The sequence below is a fragment of the Schistocerca serialis genome, unplaced genomic scaffold, assembly GCF_023864345.2.
Source record: "Schistocerca serialis cubense isolate TAMUIC-IGC-003099 unplaced genomic scaffold, iqSchSeri2.2 HiC_scaffold_1370, whole genome shotgun sequence".
In the NCBI taxonomy this organism is placed as follows: Eukaryota; Metazoa; Arthropoda; class Insecta; order Orthoptera; family Acrididae; genus Schistocerca; species Schistocerca serialis.
Genome location: NW_026047592.1, coordinates 8,631,350 through 8,654,603, shown reverse-complemented (window position 1 = coordinate 8,654,603; position 23,254 = coordinate 8,631,350).

Below are 23,254 nucleotides of genomic sequence, written 5' to 3'. Positions count from 1 at the left end.
GTCAGTAAGAAGAGTCAGTCTTCTTGTCCTTCAGTCGGCATTGTGTCTCTTGTATTTAATTCCGGTGCAATTTCTGTGTTTCATCGTCAATAAGAAGGTCAGAGGGATACAGTAAACCTGAAGTGAAGCATCGGAATATATAACTAGTGTCACATAAATTTTTCAAAACATTGACAGTAGGAAGAGTCAGTCTTCTTGTACTTAATTCGGCACTGTGCCTTTTCTATTTAATTCCGATGAAATTTCTGTGTTTCATCGTCAGTACGAAGGTCAGAGAGATACAGTAAACCTGAAGTGAAGCATTGGAATCTATAACTAGTGTCACAGGAATGGTTCAAAACATAGACAGTAAGAAGAGTAAGTCTTCTTGTACTTGAGTCGGCATTGTGCCTTTTGTATTAAATTCCGATGCAATTTCTGTGTTTTATCGTCAATAAGAAGGTCCAAGGGATTCAGTAAACCTGAAGTCAAGCATCGGAATCTATAACTAGTGTCACAGGAATGGTTCAAAACATAGAGAGTAAGAAGAATCAGTTTTCTTGTACTTACGTCGGCATTCTGCCTTTTGTATTTAATTCCGATGCAATTTCTGTGTTTCATTGTCAATAAGTAGGTCAGAGGGATACAGTAAACCTGAAGTGAAGCATCGGAATCTATAACTAGTGTCACAGAAATGGTTCAAAACATAGTCAGTAAGAAGAGTCAGTCTTCTTGTCCTTAAGTCAGCATTGTGCCTTTTGTATTTAATTCCGGTGCAACTTCTGTGTTTCATCGTCAATAAGAAAGTCAGAGGGATACAGTAAACCGAAGTGAAGCATCGGAATCTATAACTAGTGTCACAGGAATGTTTCAAAACATAGACAGTAAGAAGAGTCAGTCTTCTTGTACTTGAGTCGGCATTGTGCCTTTTGTATTAAATTCCGATGCAATTTCTGTGTTTCATCGTCCATAAGAAGGTCCAAGTGATACAGTAAACCTGAAGTCAAGCATCGGAATCTTTAACTTGTGTCACAGGAATGGTTCAAAACATAGACAGTAAGAAGAGTCAGTTTTCTTCTACTTAAGTCGGCATTGTGCCTTTTGTATTTAATTCCCATGCAAATTCTGTGTTTCATCGTCAATAAGAAGGTCAGAGGCATTCAGTAAACCTGAAGTGAAGCATCGGAATCTATAACTAGTGTCACAGGAATTGTACAAAACATAGACAGTAAGAAAAAACAGTCGGTATTGTGCCTTTTGTATTTAATTCCGATGCAATTTTTTGTGTTTCATCGTGAATAAGGTCAGAGGGATGCAGTAAACCTGAAGTGAAGCATCGGAATCTATAACTAGTGTCACAGGAATGGCACAAAACATAGTCAGTAAGAAGAGTCAGTCTTCTTGTACTTAAGTCGGCATTATACATTTTGTATTTGATTCCGATGTAATTTCTGTGTTTCATCGTCAATAAGAAGTTCAAAATGATACAGTAAACCTGAAGTGAAGCATCGGAATCAATAGCTAGTGTCACAGGATTGGTTCAAAACATAGACAGTAAGAAGAGTCAGTCTTCTTGTACTTAGGTCGGTATTGTGCCTTTTGTAATTCATTCCTATGCAATTTCTGTGTTTCATCGTGAATACGGTCAGAGGTATACAGTAAACCTGAAGTGAAGCATCGGAATCTATAACTAGTGTCACAGGAATGGTTCAAAACATAGACAGTAGGAACAGTCAGTCTTCTTGTACTTAAGCCGGCATTTTGCCTTTTGTATTTAATTCCGATGCAATTTCTGTGTTTCATCGTCAATAAGAATGTAAAAGGGATACAGTAAACCTGGAGTGAAGCATCGGAATCTATAACTAGTGTCAATGGAATTGTTCAAAACATAGACAGTAAGAAGAGACAGTCTTCTTGTACTTAAGTCGCATTGTGCCTTTTTTATTTAAATCCGATGCAATTTCTGTGTTTCATCGACAATACGAAGGTCAGAGGGATACAGTAAACCTAAAGTGAAGCATCGGAATCTATAACTAGTGTCTCAGGAATGGTTCAAAACATAGTTAGTAAGAAGAGTCAGTCTCCTTCTACTTAAGTCGGCATTGTGCCTTTTCTATTTAATTCCGATGCAATTACTGTGTTCATCGTCAATAAGAAGGTCCAAGGGATACACTAAACGTAGAGTGAAGCATCGGAATCTATAACTAGTGTGACAGGAATGGTTCAAAACATAGACATTAAGAGGAGTCAGTCTTCTTGTACTTAAGTCGGCATAATGCCTTTTCTATTTAATTCCGAGGCAATATCTGTGTGTCTTCGTCAATAAGAAGGTCAGAGGGATACTGTAAACCTGAAGTGAAACATCGTAATCTATAACTAGTGTCACAGGAATGCTTCAAACATAGTCAGTAAGAAGAGTCAGTCTTCTTGTACTTGAGTCGGCATTGTGCCTTTTGTATTAAATTGCGATGCAATTTCTGTGTTTTATCGTCAATAAGAAGGTCCAAGGGATTTAGTAAACCTGAAGTCAAGCATCGGAATCTATAACTAATGTCAATGGAATGGTTCAAAACATAAACAAGTAGGAAGAGACAGTCTTCTTGTACTTAATTCGGCATTGTGCCTTTTGTATTTAATTCCGTTGCTATTTCTGTGTTTCATCGTCAATAATAAGGTCCAAGGGATACAGTAAACCTGAAGTGATGCATCGGAATATATAACTAGTGTCACAGAAATGGTTCAAAACATAGACAGTAGGAAGAGTCAGTCTTCTTGTACTTGAGTCGGCATTGTGCCTTTTGTATTAAATTCCGATGCAATTTCTGTGTTTTATCGTCAATAAGAAGGTCCAAGGGATTGAGTAAACCTGAAGTCAAGCATCGGAATCTATAACTAGTGTCAATGGAATGGTTCAAAACATAAACAAGTAGGAAGAGACAGTCTTCTTGTACTAAATTCGGCATTGTGCCTTTTGTATTTAATTCCGTTGCTATTTCTGTGTTTCATCGTCAATAAAAAGGTCCAAGGGATACAGTAAACCTGAAGTGAAGCATCGTAATCTATAACTAGTGTCACAGGAATGGTACAAAACATAGTCAGTAAGAAGAGTCAGTCTTCTTGTACTTAAGTCGGCATTATCCTTTTTGTATTTGATTCCGATGTAATTTCTGTGCTTCAGCGTCAATAAGAAGTTCAAAATGATACAGTAAACCTGAAGTGAAGCATCGGAATCAATAGCTAGTGTCACAGGAATGGTTCAAAACATAGTCAGTAAGAAGAGTCAGTCTTCTTGTCCTTAAGTCGGCCTTGTGCTTTTGTATTTAATTCCGATGCAATTTCTGTGTTTCATCGTCAATAAGATGGTCCAAGGGATACAGTAAACCTGGAGTGAAGCATCGGAATCTATAACTAGTGTCACAGGAATGTTTCAAAACATAGACAGTAAGATGAGTCAGTCTTCTTGTACTTTAGTCGGCATTGTGCCTTTTCTATTTAATTCCGATGCAATTTCTGTGTTTCATCGTCAATAAGAAGGTCCAAGGGATACAGTAAACCTGGAGTGAAGCATCGGAAACTATAACTAGTGTCAGTGGTATGGTTCAAAACATAGACAGTAAGAAGAGTCAGTCTTCTTGTACTTAAGTCGGTATTGTGCCTTTTGTAATTCATTCCGATGCAATTTCTGTGTTTCATCGTGAATTAGGTCAGAGGTACACAGTAAACCTGAACTGAGCATCGGAATCTATAACTAGTGTCACAGGAATGGTTCAAAACATAGTCAGTAAAAAGAGTCAGTCTTCTTGTCCTTAAGTCGGCCTTGTGCCTTTTGTATTTAATTCCGATGCAATTTCTGTGTTTCATCGTCAATAAGATGGTCCAAGGGATACAGTAAACCTGGAGTGAAGCATCGGAATCTATAACTAGTGTCAGAGGAATGTTTCAAAACATAGACAGTAAGAAGAGTCAGTCTTCTTGTACTTTAGTCGGCATTGTGCCTTTTCTATTTAATTCCGATGCAATTTCTGTGTTTCATCGTCAATAAGAAGGTCCAAGGGATACAGTAAACCTGGAGTGAAGCATCGGAAACTATAACTAGTGTCAGTGGTATGGTTCAAAACATAGACAGTAAGAAGAGTCAGTCTTCTTGTACTTAAGTCGGCATTGTGCCTTTTGTATTGAATTCCGGTGCAATTTCTGTGTTTCATTGTCAATATGTAGGTCAGAGGGATACAGTAAACTTGAAGTGAAGCATCGGAATCTTTAACTAGTGTCTCAGGAATGATTCAAAACATAGACAGTGGGCACAGTCAGTCTTCTTGTACTTAAGTCGGCATTGTGCCTTTTGTATTAAATTCCGATGCAATTTCTGTGTTTCATCGTCAATAAGAAGGTTAGAGGGATACAGTAAACCTGAAGTGAAGCATCGGAATCTATAACTAGTGTCTCAGGAATGGTTCAAAACATAGTCAGTAAGAAGAGTCAGTCTTCTTCAACTTAAGTCGGGATTGTGCCTTTTCTATTTAATTCCGATGCAATTACTGTGTTCATCGTCAATAAGAAGGTCCAAGGGATACACTAAACCTAGAGTGACGCATCGGAATCTATAACTAGTGTCACAGGAATGGTTCAAAACATAGACATTAAGAAGAGTCAGTCTTCTTGTACTTAAACGGCTATGTGCCTTTTCTATTTAATTCCGACGCAATTTCTGTGTGGCTTCGTCAATAAGAAGGTCAGAGGGATACAGTTAACCTGAAGTGAAGCATCGGAATCTATAACTAGTGTCACAGGAATGGTTCAAAACATAGTCAGTATAAAGAGTCAGTCTTCTTGTCCTTAAGTCGGCATTGTGCCTCTTGTATTTAATTCCGGTGCAATATCTGTGTTTCATCGTCAATAAGAAGGTCAGAGGGATACAGTAAACCTGAAGTGAAGCATCGGAATATATAACCAGTGTCACATAAATGGTTCAAAACATAGACAGTAGGAAGAGTCAGTCTTCCTGTACTTAATTCGGCATTGTGCCTTTTCTATTTAATTCCGATGCAATTTCTGTGTTTCATCGTCAATAAGAAGGTCAGAGAGATACAGTAAACCTGAAGTGAAGCATTGGAATGTATTACTAGTGTCACAGGAATGGTTCAAACATAGACAGTAAGAAGAGTAAGTCTTCTTGTACTTGAGTCGGCATTGTGCCTTTTGTATTAAATTCCGATGCAAATTCTGTGTTTTATCGTCAATAAGAAGGTCCAAGGGATTCAGTAAACCTGAAGTCAAGCATTGGAATCTATAACTAGTGTCACAGGAATGGTTGAAAACATAGAGAGTAAGAAGAGTCAGTTTTCTTGTACTTAAGTCGGCATTCTGCCTTTTGTATTTAATTCCGATGCAATTTCTGTGTTTCATCGTCAATAAGAAGGTCAGACGGATACAGTAAACCTGAAGTGAAGCATCGGAATCTATAACTAGTGTCACAGAAATGGTTCACAAATAATCAGTAAGAAGAGTCAGTCTTCTTGTACATCAGTCGGCATTGTGCCTTTTGTATTTAATTCCGATGCAATTTCTGTGTTTCATCGTCAATAAGAAGGTCAGAGGGATACAGTAAACCTGAAGTGAAGCATCCGAATCTATAACTAGTGTCACAGGAATGGTTCAAAACATAGTCAGTAAGAAGAGTCAGTCTTCTTGTCCTTAAGTCAGCATTGTGCCTTTTGTATTTAATTCCAGTGCAACTTCTGTGTTTTATCGTCAATAAGAAAGTCAGAGGGATACAGTTAACCGAAGTGAAGCATCGGATTCTATAACTAGTGTCACAGGAATGTTTCAAAACATAGACAGTAAGAAGAGTCAATCTTCTTGTACTTGTGTCGGCATTGTGCCTTTTGTATAACATTCCGATGCAATTTCTGTGTTTCATCGTCAATAAGAAGGTCCAAGGGATACAGTAAACCTGAAGTCAAGCATCGGAATCTATAACTAGTGTCACAGGAATGCTTAAAAACATAGTCAGTAAGAAGAGTCAGTCTTCTTGTCCTTAAGTCGGCATTGTACCTATTGTATTTAATTCCGATGCAATTTCTGTGTTTCATCGTCAATAAGAAAGTCCAAGGGATACAGTAAACCTGAAGTGAAGCATCCGAATCTATAACTAGTGTCTCAGGAATGGTTCAAAACATAGTTAGTAAGAAGAATCAGTCTTCTTCTACTTAAGTCGGCATTGTGCCTTTTCTATTTAATTCCGATGCAATTACTGTGTTCATCGTCAATAAGAAGGACCAAGGGATACACTAAACCTAGAGTGAAGCATCGGAATCTGTAACTAGTGTCACAGGAATGATTCAAAACATAGACAGTAAGAAGATACAGTCTTCTTGTACTTAAGTCGGCATTGTGCCTTTTGTATTTAATTCCGATGCAATTTCTGTGTTTCATCGTCAATAAGAAGGTCCAGGGGATACAGTAAACCGGAAGTGAAGCATCGGAATATATAACTAGTGTCACAGGAATGGTTCAAAACATAGACACTAGGAAGAGTCAGTCTTCTTGTACTTAATTCGGCATTGCGCCTTTTCTATTTAATTCCGATGCAATTTCTGTGTTTCATCGTCAATAAGAAGGTAAGAGGGATACAGTAAACCTGGAGTGAAGCATTGGAATGTATAACTAGTGTCACAGGAATGGTTCAAATCATAGACATTAAGAAGAGTCAGTCTTCTTGTACTTGAGTCAGCATTGTGACCTTTGTATTAAATTGCGATGCAATTTCTGCGTTTTATCGTCAATAAGAAGGTCCAAGGGATTCAGTAAACCTGAAGTCAAGCATCGGAATCTATAACTAGTGTCAATGGAATGGTACAAAACATTGACAGTAGGAAGAGTCAGTCTTCTTGTACTTATTTCGGCATTGTGCCTTTTGTATTTAATTCCGTTGCTATTTCTGTGTTTCATCGTCAATAATAAGGTCCAAGGGATACAGTAAACCTGAAGTGAAGCATCGGAATATATAACTAGTGTCACAGCAATGGTTCAAAACATAGACAGTAGGAAGAGTCAGTCTTCTTGTACTTAAGTCGGCATTGTGCCTTTTTTATTTAATTCCGAGGCAATTTCTGTGTGTCTTCGTCAATAAGAAGTTCAGAGGGATACAGTAAACCTAAAGTGAAGCATCGGAATCTATAACTAGTGTCACAGGAATGGTTCAAAACATAGTCAGTAAGAAGAGTCAGTCTTCTTGTCCTTATATCGGCATTGTGCCTTTTGTATTTAATTCCGGTGCAATTTCTGTGTTTCATCGTCAATACGAAAGTCAGAGGGATACAGTAAACATGACGTGAGCATCGGAATCTGTAACTAGTGTCACAGGAATGTTTCAAAACATAGACAGTAAGAAGATACAGTCTTCTTGTACATAAGTCGGCATTGTGCCTTTTGTATTTAATTCCGATGCAATTTCTGTGTTTCATCGTCAATAAGAAGGTCCAAGCGATACAGTAAACCGGAAGTGAAGCATCGGAATATATAACTAGTGTCACAGGAATGGTTCAAAACATAGACACTAGGAAGAGTCAGTCTTCTTGTACTTAATTCAGCATTGCGCCTTTTCTATTTAATTCCGATGCAATTTCTGTGTTTCATCGTCAATAAGAAGGTAAGAGGGATACAGTAAACCTGGAGTGAAGCATTGGAATGTATAACTAGTGTCACAGGAATGGTTCAAATCATAGACATTAAGAAGAGTCAGTCTTCTTGTACTTGAGTCGGCATTGTGACCTTTGTATTAAATTGCGATGCAATTTCTGTGTTTTATCGTCAATAAGAAGGTCCAATGGATTCAGTAAACCTGAAGTCAAGCATCGGAATCTATGACTAGTGTCAATGGAATGGTACAAAACATTGACAGTAGGAAGAGTCAGTCTTCTTGTACTTAATTCGGCATTGTGCCTTTTGTATTTAATTCCGTTGCTATTTCTGTGTTTCATCGTCAATAATAAGGTCCAAGGGATACAGTAAACCTGAAGTGAAGCATCGGAATATATAACTAGTGTCACAGAAATGGTTCAAAACATAGACAGTAGGAAGAGTCAGTCTTCTAGTACTTAAGTCGGCATTGTGCCTTTTTTATTTAATTCCGATTCAATTTCTGTGTGTCTTCGTCAATAAGAAGGTCAGAGGGATACAGTAAACCTAAAGTGAAGCATCGGAATCTATAACTAGTGTCACAGGAATGGTTCAAAACATAGTCAGTAAGAAGAGTCAGTCTTCTTGTCCTAATATCGGCATTGTGCCTTTTGTATTTAATTCCGGTGCAATTTCTGTGTTTCATCGTCAATACGAAAGTCAGAGGGATACAGTAAACATGACGTGAGCATCGGAATCTATAACTAGTGTCACAGGAATGTTTCAAAACATAGTCAGTAAGAAGAGTCAGTCTTCTTGTCCTTAAGTCGGCCTTGTGCTTTTTGTATTTAATTCCGATGCAATTTCTGTGTTTCATCGTCAATAAGAAGGTCAAAGGGATACAGTAAACCTGGAGTGAAGCATCGGAATCTATAACTAGTGTCACAGGAATGTTTCAAAACATAGACAGTAAGAAGATACAGTCTTCTTGTACTTAAGTCGGCATTGTGCCTTTTGTATTTAATTCCGATGCAATTTCTGTGTTTCATCGTCAATAAGAAGGTCCAAGGGATACAGTAAACCTGAAGTGAAGCATCGGAATATATAACTAGTGTCACAGAAATGGTTCAAAACATAGACAGTAGGAAGAGGCAGTCTTCTTGTACTTAATTCGGCATTGTGCCTTTTCTATATAATTCCGATGCAATTTCTGTGTTTCATCGTCAATAAGAAGGTCAGAGGGATACAGTAAACCTGAAGTGAAGCATTGGAATCTATAACTAGTGTCAATGGAATGGTTCAAAACATAGACAGTAGGAAGAGTCAGTCTTCTTGTACTTAATTCAGCATTGTGCCTTTTGTATTTAATTCCGATGCTATTTCTGTGTTTCGTCGTCAATAAGAAGGTCAGAGGGATACAGTAAACCTGAAGTGAAGCATCGGAATCTATAACTAGTGTCACAGGAATGGTTCAAAACATAGTCAGTAAGAAGAGTCAGTCTTCCTGTCCTTAAGTCAGCATTGTGCCTTTTGTATTTAATTGCGGTGCAACTTCTGTGTTTCATCGTCAATAAGAAAGTCAGAGACATACAGTAAACCCGAAGTGAAGCATCGTAATCTATAACTAGTGTCACAGGAATTGTTCAAAACATAGACAGAAAGAAGAGGCAGTCGGTATTGTGCCTTTTTTATTTAATTCCGATGCACTTTCTGTGTTACATCGTCCATAAGGTCAGAGGGATACAGTAAACCTGAAGTGAAGCTTCGGAATCTATAACTAGTGTCACAGGAATGGTTCAAAACATAGTCAGTAAGAAGAGTCAGTCTTTTTGTACTTAAGTCGGCATTATGCTTTTGGTATTTGATTCCGATGTAATTTCTGTGTTTCATCGTCAATAAGAAGTTCAAAATGATACAGTAAACCTGAAGTGAAGCATCGGAATCAATAGCTAGTGTCACAGGAATGGTTCAAAACATAGACAGTAAGAAGAGTCAGTCTTCTTGTACTTAAGCGGTATTGTGCCTTTTGTATTTCATTCCGATGCAATTTCTGTGTTTCATCAAGAATAAGGTCAGAGGGATACAGTAAACCTGAAGTGAAGCATCGGAATCTATAACTGGTGTCACAGGAATGGTTCAAAACATAGACAGTAGGAAGAGTCTGTCTTCTTGTACTTAAGCCGGCATTTTGCCTTTTGTATTTAATTCCGATGCAATTTCAGTGTTTCATCGTCAATAAGAAGGTCAGAAGGACACAGTAAACCTGATGTGAAGCATCGGAATCTATAACTAGTGTCTCAGGAATGGTTCAAAACATAGTTAGTAAGAAGAGGCAGTTTTCTTCTACTTAAGTCGGCATTGTGCCTTTTCTATTTAATTCCGATGCAATTACTGTGTTCATCGTCAATAAGAAGGTCCAAGGGATACTCTAAACCTAAAGTGAAGCATCGGAATCTATAACTATTGTCACAGGAATGCTTCAAAACATAGACATTAAGAAGAGTCAGTCTTCCTGTACTTAAGTCGGCATGTGCCTCTTCAATTTAAATCCGAGGCAATTTCTGTGTGTCTTCGTCAATAAGAAGGTAAGAGGGATACAGAAAACCTGAAGTGAAGCATCGGAATCTATAACTAGTGTCACAGGAATGCATCAAAACATAGTCAGTAAGAAGAGTCAGTCTTCTTGTCCTTAAGTCGGCATTGTGCCTTTTGTATTTAATTCCGATGCAATTTCTGTGTTTCATCGTCAATAAGAAGGTCCAAGGGATACAGTAAACCTGGAGTGAAGCATCTGAATCTATAACTAGTGTCACAGGAATGGTTCAAAACATAGTCAGTAAGAAGGGTCAGTCCTCTTGTCCTTAAGTCAGCATTGTGCCTTTTGTATTTAATTCCGTTTTATCTTCTGTGTTTCATAGTCAATAAGAAAGTCAGAGGGATACAGTAAACCTGAAGTGAAGCATCGGAATCCATAACTAGTGTCACAGGAATGTTTCAAAACATAGACAGTAAGAAGAGTCAGTCTTCTTGTACTTAAGTCGGCATTGTGCCTTTTCTATTTAATTCCGAGGCAATTTCTGTGTGTCTTCGTCAATAAGAAGGTCAGAGGGATACAGTAAACCTAAAGTGAAGCATCGGAATCTATAACTAGTGTCACAGGAATGGTTCAAATCATACTCAGTAAGAAGAGTCAGTCTTCTTGTCCTTAAGCCGGCATTGTGCCATTTGTATTTAATTCCGGTGCAATTTCTGTGTTTCATCGTCAATAAGAAAGTCAGAGGGATACAGTAAACCTGAAGTGAGCATCGGAATCTATAACTAGTGTCACAGGTATGGTTCAAAACGTAGTCAGTAAGAAGAGTCAGTCTTCTTGTCCTTAAGTCGGTATTGTGCCTTTTGTATTTAATTCCGGTGCAATTTCTGTGTTTCATCATCAATAAGAAGGTCCAAGGAATACAGTTAACCTGGAGTGAAGCATCGGAATCTATAACTAGTGTCACAGGAATGTTTCAAAACTTAGACTGTATGAAGATACAGTCTTCTTGTACTTAAGTCGGCATTGTGCCTTTTGTATTTAATTCCGATGCAATTTCTGTGTTTCATCGTCAATAAGAAGGGCCAAGGGATACAGTAAACCTGAAGTGAAGCATCGGAATATATAACTGGTGTCACAGAAATGGTTCAAAACATAGACAGTAGGAAGAGTCAGTCTTCTTGTACTTAATTCGGCATTGTGCCTTTTGTATTTAATTCCGATGCAAATTCTGTGTTTCATCGTCAATAAGAAGGTCAGAGGCATTCAGTAAACCTGAAGTGAAGCATCGGAATCTATAACTAGTGTCACAGGAATTGTTCAAAACATAGACATTAAGAAGAGTCAGTCGGTATTGTGCTTTTTGTATTTAATTCCGATGCAATTTCTGTGTTTCATCGTGAATAAGGTCAGAGGGATACAGTGAACCTGAAGTGAAGCATCGGAATCTATAACTAGTGTCACAGGAATGGTTCAAAACATAGTCAGTAAGAAGAGTCAGTCTTCTTGTCCTTAAGTCGGCATTGTGCCTTTTGTATTTAATTCCGAGGCAATTTCTGTGTGTCTTCGTCAATAAGAAGGTCAGAGGGATTCAGTAAATCTGAAGTGAAGCATCGGAATCTATAACTAGTGTCACAAGAATGCTTCAAAGCATAGTCAGTAAGAAGAGTCAGTCTTCTTGTCCTTAAGTCGGCATTGTGCCTTTTGTATTTAATTCCGTTGCAATTTCTGTGTTTCATCGTCAATAAGAAGGTCCAAGGGATACAGTAAACCTGGAGTGAAGCATCGGAATATATAACTAGTGTCACAGGAATGGTTCAAAACATAGACAGTAGGAAGAGTCAGTCTTCTTGTACTTAATTCGGCATTGTGCCTTTTCTATTTAATTCCGATGCAATTTCCGTGTTTCATCGTCAATAAGAAGTTCAGAGGGATACAGTTAACCTGAAGTGAAGCATTGGAATCTATAACTAGTGTCACAGGAATGGTTCAAAACATAGACAGTAAGAAGAGTCAGTCTTCTTGTACTTGAGTCGGCATTGTGCCTTTTGAATTTAATTCCGTTGCAATTTCAGTGTTTCATCGTCAATAAGAATGTAAAAGGGATACTGTAAAAACCTGGAGTGATGCATCGGAATCTATAACTAGTGTGAATGGAATGGTTGAAAACATAGACAGTATGAAGATACAGTCTTCTTGTACTTAAGTCGGCATTGTGCCTTTTGTATTTAATTCCGATGCAATTTCTGTGTTTCATCGTCAATAAGAAGGTCAGAGGGATACAGTAAACCTGAAGTGAAGCATTGGCATCTATAACTAGTGTCACAGGAATGGTTCAAAACATAGACAGTAAGAAGAGTCAGTCTTCTTGTACTTCATTCGGCATTGTGCCTTTTATATTTAATTCCGATGCAATTTCTGTGTGTCATCGTCAATAAGAGGGTCAGAGGGATAAGTAAACCTGAAGTGAAGCATTGGAATCTATAACTAGTGTCACAGGAATGGTTCAAAGCATAGACAGTAAGAAGAGTCAGTCTTCTTGTACTTGAGTCGGCATTGTGCTTTTTGTATTTAATTCCGATGCAATTTGTGTGTTTTATCGTCAATAAGAAGGTCCAAGAGATTCAGTAAACCTGAAGTCAAGCATCGGAATCTATAACTAGTGTGAATGGAATGGTTGAAAACATAGACAGTATGAAGATACAGTCTTCTTGTACTTAAGTCGGCATTGTGCCTTTTGTATTTAATTCCGATGCAATTTCTGTGTTTCATCGTCAATAAGAAGGTCAGAGGGATACAGTAAACCTGAAGTGAAGCATTGGCATCTATAACTAGTGTCACAGGAATGGTTCAAAATATAGACAGTAATAAGAGTCAGTCTTCTTGTACTTGAGTCGGAATTGTGCCTTTTGTATTTAATTCCGATGCAATTTCAGTGTTTCATCGTCAATAAGAAGGTCAGAGGGATACAGTAAACCTGAAGTGAAGCATTGGAATCTATAACTAGTGTCACAGGAATGGTTCAAAGCATAGACAGTAAGAAGAGTCAGTCTTCTTGTACTTGAGTCGGCATTGTGCCTTTTGTATTAAATTCCGATGCAATTTCTGTGTTTTATCGTCAATAAGGAGGTCCAAGGGATTCAGTAAGCCTGAAGTCAAGCATCGGAATCTATAACTAGTGTCAATGGAATGGTTCAAAACATAGACAGTAGGAAGAGTCAGTCTTCTTGTACTTAATTCGGCATTGTGCCCTTTGTATTTAATTCCGATGCAATTTCTGTCTTTCATCGTCAATAATAAGGTCCAAGGGATACAGTAAACCTGAAGTGAAGCATCGGAATATATAACTAGTGTCACAGAAATGGTTCAAAACATAGACAGTAGGAAGAGTCAGTCTTCTTGTACTTAATTCGGCATTGTGCCTTTTGTATTTAATTCCGATGCAATATCTGTATTTCATCGTCAATAAGAAGGTCCAAGGGATATAGTAAATATGGAGCGAAGCATCGGAATCTATAACTAGTGTCACAGGAATGGTTCATAACATGGACTGTAAGAAGAGTTAGTCTTCTTGTACTTAAGTCGGCATTGTGCGTTTTGTATATAATTCCGATGCAATTTCTGTGTTTCATCGTCTATAAGAAGGTCCAAGGAATACAGTAAACCTGAAGTGAAACATCGGAATCTACAACTAGTGCCACAGGAATGGTTCAAATTATAGACAGTAAGAAGAGTCAGTCTTCTTGTACTTAAGTCGGCATTGTGCCTTTTCTATTTAATTCCGAGGCAATTTCTGTGTGTCTTCGTCAATAAGAAGGTCAGAGGGATACAGTGAACCTGAAGTGAGCATCGGAATCTATAACTAGTGTCACAGGAATGGTTCAATACATAGTCAGTAAGAAGAGTCAGTCTTCTTGTCCTTAAGTCGGTATTGTGCCTTTTGTATTTAATTCCGGTGCAATTTCTGTGTTTCATCGTCAATAAGAAGGTCCAAGGGATACAGTAAACCTGGAGTGAAGCATCGGAATCTATAACTAGTGTCACAGGAATGTTTCAAAACATAGACTGTATGAAGATACAGTCTTCTTGTACTTAAGTCGGCATTGTGCCTTTTGTATTTAATTCCGATGCAATTTCTGTGTTTCATCGTCAATAAGAAGGTCCAAGGGATACAGTAAACCTGAAGTGAAGCATCGGAATAAATAACTAGTGTCACAGAATTGGTTCAAAACATTGACAGTAGGAAGAGTCAGTCTTCTTGTACTTAATTCGGCATTGTGCCTTTTCTATTTAATTCCGATGCAATTTCTGTGTTTCATCGTCAATAAGAAGGTCAGAGGGATACAGTAAACCTGAAGTGAAGCATTGGAATGTATTACTAGTGTCGCAGGAATGGTTCAAAACATAGACAGTAAGAAGAGTCAGTCTTCTTGTACTTGAGTCGGCATTGTGCCTTTTGTATTAAATTCCTATGCAATTTCTGTGTTTTATCGTCAATAAGAAGGTCCAAGGGATTCAGTAAACCTGAAGTCAAGCATCGGAATCTATAACTAGTGTCAATGGAACGGTTCAATACATAGACAGTAGGAAGAGTCAGTCTTCTTGTACTTAATTCGGCATTGTGCATTTTGTATTTAATTCCGATGCAAATTCTGTGTTTCATCGTCAATAAGAAGGTCAGAGTCATTCAGTAAACCTGAAGTGAAGCATCGGAATCTATAACTAGTGTCACAGCAATTGTTCAAAACATAGACAGTAAGAAGAGTCAGTCGGTATTGTGCTTTTTGTATTTAATTCCGATGCAATTTCTGTGTTTCATCGTGAATAAGGTCAGAGGGATACAGTAAACCTGAAGTGAAGCATCGGAATCTATAACTAGTGTCACAGGAATGGTTCAAAACATAGTCAGTAAGAAGAGTCAGTCTGCTTGTCCTTAAGTCGGCATTGTGCCTTTTGTATTTAATTCCGAAGCAATTTCTGTGTTTCATCGTCAATAAGCAGGTCCATGGGATACAGTCAACCTAGAGTGAAGCATCGGAATCTATAACTAGAGTCACAGGATTGGTTCAAAACATAGACATTAAGAAGAGTCAGTCTTCTTGTACTTAAGTCGGCATTGTGCCTTTACTATTTAATTCCGAGGCAATTTCTGTGTGTCTTCGTCAATAAGAAGGTCAGAGGGATACAGTAAACCTGAAGTGAAGCATCGGAATCTATAACTAGTGTCACAGGAATGCTTCAAAACATAGTCAGTAAGAAGAGTCAGTCTTCTTATCCTAAAGTCGGCATTGTGCCTTTTGTATTTAATTCCGATGCAATTTCTGTGTTTCATCGTCAATAAGAAGGTCCAAGGGATACAGTAAACCTGGAGTGAAGCATCGGAATATATAACTAGTGTCACAGGAATGGTTCAAAACATAGACAGTAGGAAAAGTCAGTCTTCTTGTACTTAATTCGGCATTGTGCCTTTTGAATTTAATTCCGTTGCAATTTCAGTGTTTCATCGTCAATAAGAATGTAAAAGGGATACTGTAAACCTGGAGTGATGCATCGATATCTATAACTAGTGCCAATGGAATGGTTCAAAACATAGACAGTAGGAAGGGTCAGTCTTCTTGTACTTATTTAGGCATTGTGCCTTTTGTATTTAATTCCGATGCAATTTCTGTGATTCATCGTCAATAAGAAGGACCAAGGGATACAGTAAACCTGAAGTGAAGCATCGGAATATATAACTAGTGTCACAGAAATGGTTCAAACCATAGACAGTAGGAAGAGTCAGTCTTCTTGTACTTAATTCTGCATTGTGCCTTTTATATTTAATTCCGATGCAATTTCTGTGTTTCATTGTCAATAAGAGGGTCAGAGGGATACAGTAAACCTGAAGTGAAGCATTGGAATCTATAACTAGTGTCACAGGAATGGTTAAAATCATAGACAGTAAGAAGAGTCAGTCTTCTTGTACTTGAGTCGGCATTGTGCTTTTTGTATTAAATTCCGATGCAATTTCTGTGTTTTATCGTCAATAAGAAGGTCCAAGGGATTCAGTAAACCTGAAGTCAAGCATCGGAATCTATAACTAGTGTTAATGGAATGGTTCAAAACATAGACAGTATGAAGATACAGTCTTCTTGTACTTAAGTCGGCATTGTGCCTTTTGTATTTAATTCCGGTGCAATTTCTGTGTTTCATCGTCAATAAGAAGGTCCAAGGGATACAGTAAACCTGAAGTGAAGCATCGGAATATATAACTAGTGTCACAGAAATGGTTCAAAACATAGACAGTAGGAAGAGTCAGTGTTCTTGTACTTAGTTCGGCATTGTGCCTTTTCTATTTAATTCCGATAAAATTTCTGTGTTTCATCGTCAATAAGAAGGTCAGAGGGATACAGTAAACCTCAAGTGAAGCATTGGAATGTATAACTAGTGTCACAGGAATTGATCAAACGTAGACAGTAAGAAGAGTGATTCGGTATTGTGCCTTTTGTATTTAATTCCGATGCACTTTCTGTGTTTCATCGTGAATAAGGTCAGAGGGATACAGTAAACCTGAAGTGAAACATCGGAATCTATAACTAGTGTCACAGGAATGGTTCAAAACATAGTCAGTAAGAAGAGTCAGTCTTTTTGTACTTAAGTCGGCATTATGATTTTGGTATTTGATTCCGATGTAATTTCTGTGTTTCATCGTCAATAAGAAGTTCAAAATGATACAGTAAACCTGAAGTGAAGCATCGGAATCAATAGCTAATGTCACAGGAATGGTTCAAAACATAGACAGTAAGAAGAGTCAGTCTTCTTGTACTTAAGTCGGTATTGTGCCTTTTGTATTTCATTCCGATGCAATTTCTGTGTTTCATCAAGAGTAAGGTCAGAGGGATACAGTAAACCTGAAGTGAAGCATCGGAATTTATAACTAGTGTCACAGGAATGGTTCAAAACATAGACAGTAGGAAGAGTCTGTCTTCTTGTACTTAAGCCGGCATTTTGCCTTTTGTATTTAATTCCGATGCAATTTCAGAGTTTCATCGTCAATAAGAATGTAAAAGGGATACAGTAAACCTGGAGTGAAGCATCGGAATCTATAACTAGTGTCAATGGAATGGTTCAAAACATAGACAGTAAGAAGAGTCAGTCTTCTTGTACTTAAGTCGGCATTGTGCCTTTTTTATTTAAATCCGATGCAATTTCTGTGTTTCATCGTCAATAAGAAAGTCAGAGGGATACAGTAAACCTGATGTGAAGCATCGGAATCCATAACTAGTGTCTCAGGAATGGTTCAAATCATAGTTAGTAAGAAGAGGCAGTTTCTTCTACTTAAGTCGGCATTGTGCCTTTTCTATTTAATTCCGATGCAATTACTGTGTTCATCGTCAATAAGAAGGTCCAAGGGATACTCTAAACCTAAAGTGAAGCATCGGAATCTATAACTAGTGTCACAGGAATGCTTCAAAACATAGACAGTAAGAAGAGTCAGTCTTCTTGTACTTAAGTGCGCATTCTGCCTTTTCTATTTAATTCCGATGCAATTTCTGTGTTTGATCGTCAATAAGAAGGTCAGAGGGATACAGTAAACCTGACGTGAAGCATTGGAATCTATAACTGGTGTCACAGGAATGGTTCAAAACACAGACAGTAAGAAGAGTCAGTCTTCTTGTACTTGAGTCGGCATTGTGCCTTTTGTATTAAATTCCGATGCAATTTCTGTGTTTTATCGTCAATAAGAAGGTCCAAGGGATTCAATAAGCCTGAAGTCAAGCATCGGAATCTATAACTAGTGTCAATGGAATGGTTCAATACATAGACAGTAGGAAGAGTCAGTCTTCTTGTACTTAATTCGGCATTGTGCCCTTTGTATTTAATTCCGATGCAATTTCTGTGTTTCATCGTCAATAATAAGGTCCAAGGGATACAGTAAACCTGAAGTGAAGCATCGGAATATATAACTAGTGTCACAGAAATGATTCAAAACATAGACAGTAGGAAGAGTCAGTCTTCTTGTACTTAATTCGGCATTGTGCCTTTTGTATTTAATTCCGATGCAATTTCTGAGTTTCATCGTCAATAAGAAGGTCAGAGGGATACAGTAAACCTGAAGTGAAGCATCGGAATCTATAACTAGTGTCACAGGAATGGTTCAAAACATAGTCAGTAAGAAGGGGCAGTCCTCTTGTCCTTAAGTCAGCATTGTGCCTTTTGTATTTTATTCCGGTTTAACTTCTGTGTTTCATCGTCAATAAGAAAGTCAGAGGGATACAGTAAACCTGAAGTGAAGCATCGAAATCTATAACTAGTGTCACAGGAATGTTTCAAAACATAGACAGTAAGAAGACTCAGTCTTCTTGTACTTAAGTCGGCATTGTGCCTTTTCCATTTAATTCCGGGGCAATTTCTGTGTGTCTTCGTCAATAGGAAGGTCAGAGGGAAACAGTAAACCTAAAGTGAAGCATCGGAATCTATAACTAGTGTCACAGGAATGGTGCAAATCATACTCAGTAAGAAGAGTCAGTCTTCTTGTCCTTAAGCCGGCATTGTGCCTTTTGTATTTAATTCCGGTGCAATTTCTGTGTTTCATTGTCAATAAGAAAGTAAGAGGGATACAGTAAACCTGAAGTGAAGCATCGAAATCCATAACTAGTGTCACAGGAATGTTTCAAATCATAGACAGTAAGAAGAGTCAGTCTTCTTGTACTTAATTCGGCATTGTGCCTTTTCTATTTAATTCCGATGCAATTTCTGTGTTTCATCGTCAATAAGAAGGTCAGAGGGATATAGTAAACCTGAAGTGAAGCATTGGAATGTATAACTAGTGTCGCAGGAATGGTTCAAAACATAGACAGTAAGAAGAGTCAGTCTTCTTGTACTTGAGTCGGCATTTGCCTTTTGTATTAAATTCCGATGCAATTTCTGTGTTTTACCGTCAATAAGAAGGTCCAAGGGATTCAGTAAACCTGAAGTCAAGCATCGGAATCTATAACTAGTGTCAATGGAACGGTTTAATACATAGACAATAGGAAGAGTCAGTCTTCTTGTACTTAATTCGGCATTGTGCCTTTTGTATTTAATTCCGATGCAAATTCTGTGTTTCATCGTCAATAAGAAGGTCAGAGGCATTCAGTAAACCTGAAGTGAAGCATCGGAATCTATAACTAGTGTCACAGGAATTGTTTAAAACGTAGACAGTAAGAAAAGTCAGTCGGTATTGTGCTTTTTGTATTAATTTCCGCTGCAATTTCTGTGTTTCATCGTGAATAAGGTCAGAGGGATACAGTAAAGCTGAAGTGAAGCATCGGAATCTATAACTAGTGTCACAGGAATGGTTCAAAACATAGTCAGTAAGATGAGTCAGTCTTCTTTTCCATAAGTCGGAATTGTGCCTTTTGTATTTAATTCCGATGCAATATCTGTGTTTCATCGTCAATAAGCAGGTCCATGGGATACAGTAAACCTAGAGTGAAGCATCGGAATCTATAACTAGTGTCACAGGAATGGTTCAAATCATAGACATTAAGAAGAGTCAGTCTTCTTGCACTTAAGTCGGCATTGTGCCTTTTCTATTTAATTCCCAGGCAATTTCTGTGTGTCTTCGTCAATAAGACGGTCAGAGGGGTACAGTAAACCTGAAGTGAAGCATCGGAATCGATAACTAGTGTCACAGGAATGCTTCAAAACATAGTCAGTAAGAAGAGTCAGTCTTCTTGTACTTAATTCGGCATTGTGCCTTTTGTATTTAATTCCGATGCAATTTCTGTATTTCATCGTCAATAAGAAGGTCCAAGGGATACAGTAAACCTGAAGTGAAGCATCGGAATATATAACTAGTGTCACAGAAGTGTATCAAACCATAGACAGTAGGAAGAGTCAGTCTTCTTGTACTTAATTCGGCATTGTGCATTTTCTATTTAATTCTGATAAACTTTTCTGTGTTTCATCGTCAATAAGAAGGTCAGAGGGATACAGTAAACCTCAAGTGAAGCATTGGAATGTATAACTAGTGTCACAGGAATGGTTCAAAACATAGACAGTAAGAAGAGTCAGTCTTCTTGTACTTGAGTCGGCATTGTGCCTTTTGTATTTAATTCCGATGCAATTTCTGTGTTTTATCGTCAATAAGAAGGTCCAAGGGATTCAGTAAATCTGAAGTCAAGCATCGGAATCTATAACTAGTGTCAATGGAATGGTTCAATACATAGACAGTAGGAAGAGTCAGTCTTCTTGTACTTAATTCGGCATTGTGCCTTTTGTATTTAATTCCGATGCTATTTCTGTGTTTCATCGTCAATAAGAACGTCCAAGGGATACAGTAAACCTGGAGTGAAGCATCGGAATATATAACTAGTGTCACAGGAATGGTTCAAAACATAGACAGTAGGAAGGATCAGTCTTCTTGTACTTAATTCGGCATTGTGCCTTTTCTATTTAATTCCGATGCAATTTCTGTGTTTCATCGTCAATAAGAAGTTCAGAGGGATACAGTAAACCTGAAGTGAAGCATTGGAATCTATAACTAGTGTCACAGGAAGGGTTCAAAACATAGACAGTAAGAAGAGTCAGTCTTCTTGTACTTGAGTCGGTATTGTGCCTTTTGAATTTAATTCCGTTGCAATTTCAGTGTTTCATCGTCAATAAGAATGTAAAAGGGATACTGTAAACCTGGAGTGATGCATCGATATCTATAACTAGTGCCAATGGAATGGTTCAAAACATAGACAGTAGGAAGGGTCAGTCTTCTTGTACTTATTTCGGCATTGTGCCTTTTGTATTTAATTCCGATGCAATTTCTGTGATTCATCGTCAATAAGAAGGACCAAGGGATACAGTAAACCTGAAGTGAAGCATCGGAATACCTAACTAGTGTCACAGAAATGGTTCAAACCATAGACAGTAGGAAGAGTCAGTCTTCTTGTACTTAATTCGGCATTGTGCCTTTTATATTTAATTCCGATGCAATTTCTGTGTTTCATCGTCAATAAGAGGGTCAGAGGGATACAGTAAACTTGAAGTGAAGCATTGGAATCTATAACTAGTGTCACAGGAATGGTTAAAATCATAGACAGTAAGAAGAGTCAGTCTTCTTGTACTTGAGTCGGCATTGTGCTTTTTGTATTAAATTCCGATGCAATTTCTGTGTTTTATCGTCAATAAGAAGGTCCAAGGGATTCAGTAAACCTGAAGTCAAGCATCGGAATCTATAACTAGTGTTAATGGAATGGTTCAAAACATAGACAGTATGAAGATACAGTCTTCTTGTACTTAAGTCGGCATTGTGCCTTTTGTATTTAATTCCGGTGCAATTTCTGTGTTTCATCGTCAATAAGAAGGTCCAAGGGATACAGTAAACCTGAAGTGAAGCATCGGAATATATAACTAGTGTCACAGAAATGGTTCAAAACATAGACAGTAGGAAGAGTCAGTCTTCTTGTACTTAGTTCGGCATTGTGCCTTTTCTATTTAATTCCGATAAAATTTCTGTGTTTCATCGTCAATAAGAAGGTCAGAGGGATACAGTAAACCTCAAGTGAAGCATTGGAATGTATAACTAGTGTCACAGGAATTGATCAAACGTAGACAGTAAGAAGAGTCATTCGGTATTGTGCCTTTTGTATTTAATTCCGATGCACTTTCTGTGTTTCATCGTGAATAAGGTCAGAGGGATACAGTAAACCTGAAGTGAAACATCGGAATCTATAACTAGTGTCACAGGAATGGTTCAAAACATAGTCAGTAAGAAGAGTCAGTCTTTTTGTACTTAAGTCGGCATTATGCTTTTGGTATTTGATTCCGATGTAATTTCTGTGTTTCATCGTCAATAAGAAGTTCAAAATGATACAGTAAACCTGAAGTGAAGCATCGGAATCAATAGCTAATGTCACAGGAATGGTTCAAAACATAGACAGTAAGAAGAGTCAGTCTTCTTGTACTTAAGTCGGTATTGTGCCTTTTGTATTTCATTCCGATGCAATTTCTGTGTTTCATCAAGAATAAGGTCAGAGGGATACAGTAAACCTGAAGTGAAGCATCGGAATTTATAACTAGTGTCACAGGAATGGTTCAAAACATAGACAGTAGGAAGAGTCTGTCTTCTTGTACTTAAGCCGGCATTTTGCCTTTTGTATTTAATTCCGATGCAATTTCAGAGTTTCATCGTCAATAAGAATGTAAAAGGGATACAGGAAACCTGGAGTGAAGCATCGGAATCTATAACTAGTGTCAATGGAATGGTTCAAAACATAGACAGTAAGAAGAGTCAGTCTTCTTGTACTTAAGTCGGCATTGTGCCTTTTTTATTTAAATCCGATGCAATTTCTGTGTTTCATCGTCAATAAGAAAGTCAGAGGGATACAGTAAACCTGATGTGAAGCATCGGAATCCATAACTAGTGTCTCAGGAATGGTTCAAATCATAGTTAGTAAGAAGAGGCAGTTTCTTCTACTTAAGTCGGCATTGTGCCTATTCTATTTAATTCCGATGCAATTACTGTGTTCATCGTCAATAAGAAGGTCCAAGGGATACTCTAAACCTAAAGTGAAGCATCGGAATCTATAACTAGTGTCACAGGAATGCTTCAAAACATAGACAGTAAGAAGAGTCAGTCTTCTTGTACTTAAGTGCGCATTCTGCCTTTTCTATTTAATTCCGATGCAATTTCTGTGTTTCATCGTCAATAAGAAGGTCAGAGGGATACAGTAAACCTGAAGTGAAGCATTGGAATCTATAACTGGTGTCACAGGAATGGTTCAAAACACAGACAGTAAGAAGAGTCAGTCTTCTTGTACTTGAGTCGGCATTGTGCCTTTTGTATTAAATTCCGATGCAATTTCTGTGTTTTATCGTCAATAAGAAGGTCCAAGGGATTCAGTAAGCCTGAAGTCAAGCATCGGAATCTATAACTAGTGTCAATGGAATGGTTCAATACATAGACAGTAGGAAGAGTCAGTCTTCTTGTACTTAATTCGGCATTGTGCCTTTTGTATTTAATTCCGATGCTATTTCTGTGTTTCATCGTCAATAAGAAGGTCCAAGGGATACAGTAAACCTGGAGTGAAGCATCGGAATATATAACTAGTGTCACAGGAATGGTTCAAAACATAGACAGTAGGAAGGGTCAGTCTTCTTGTACTT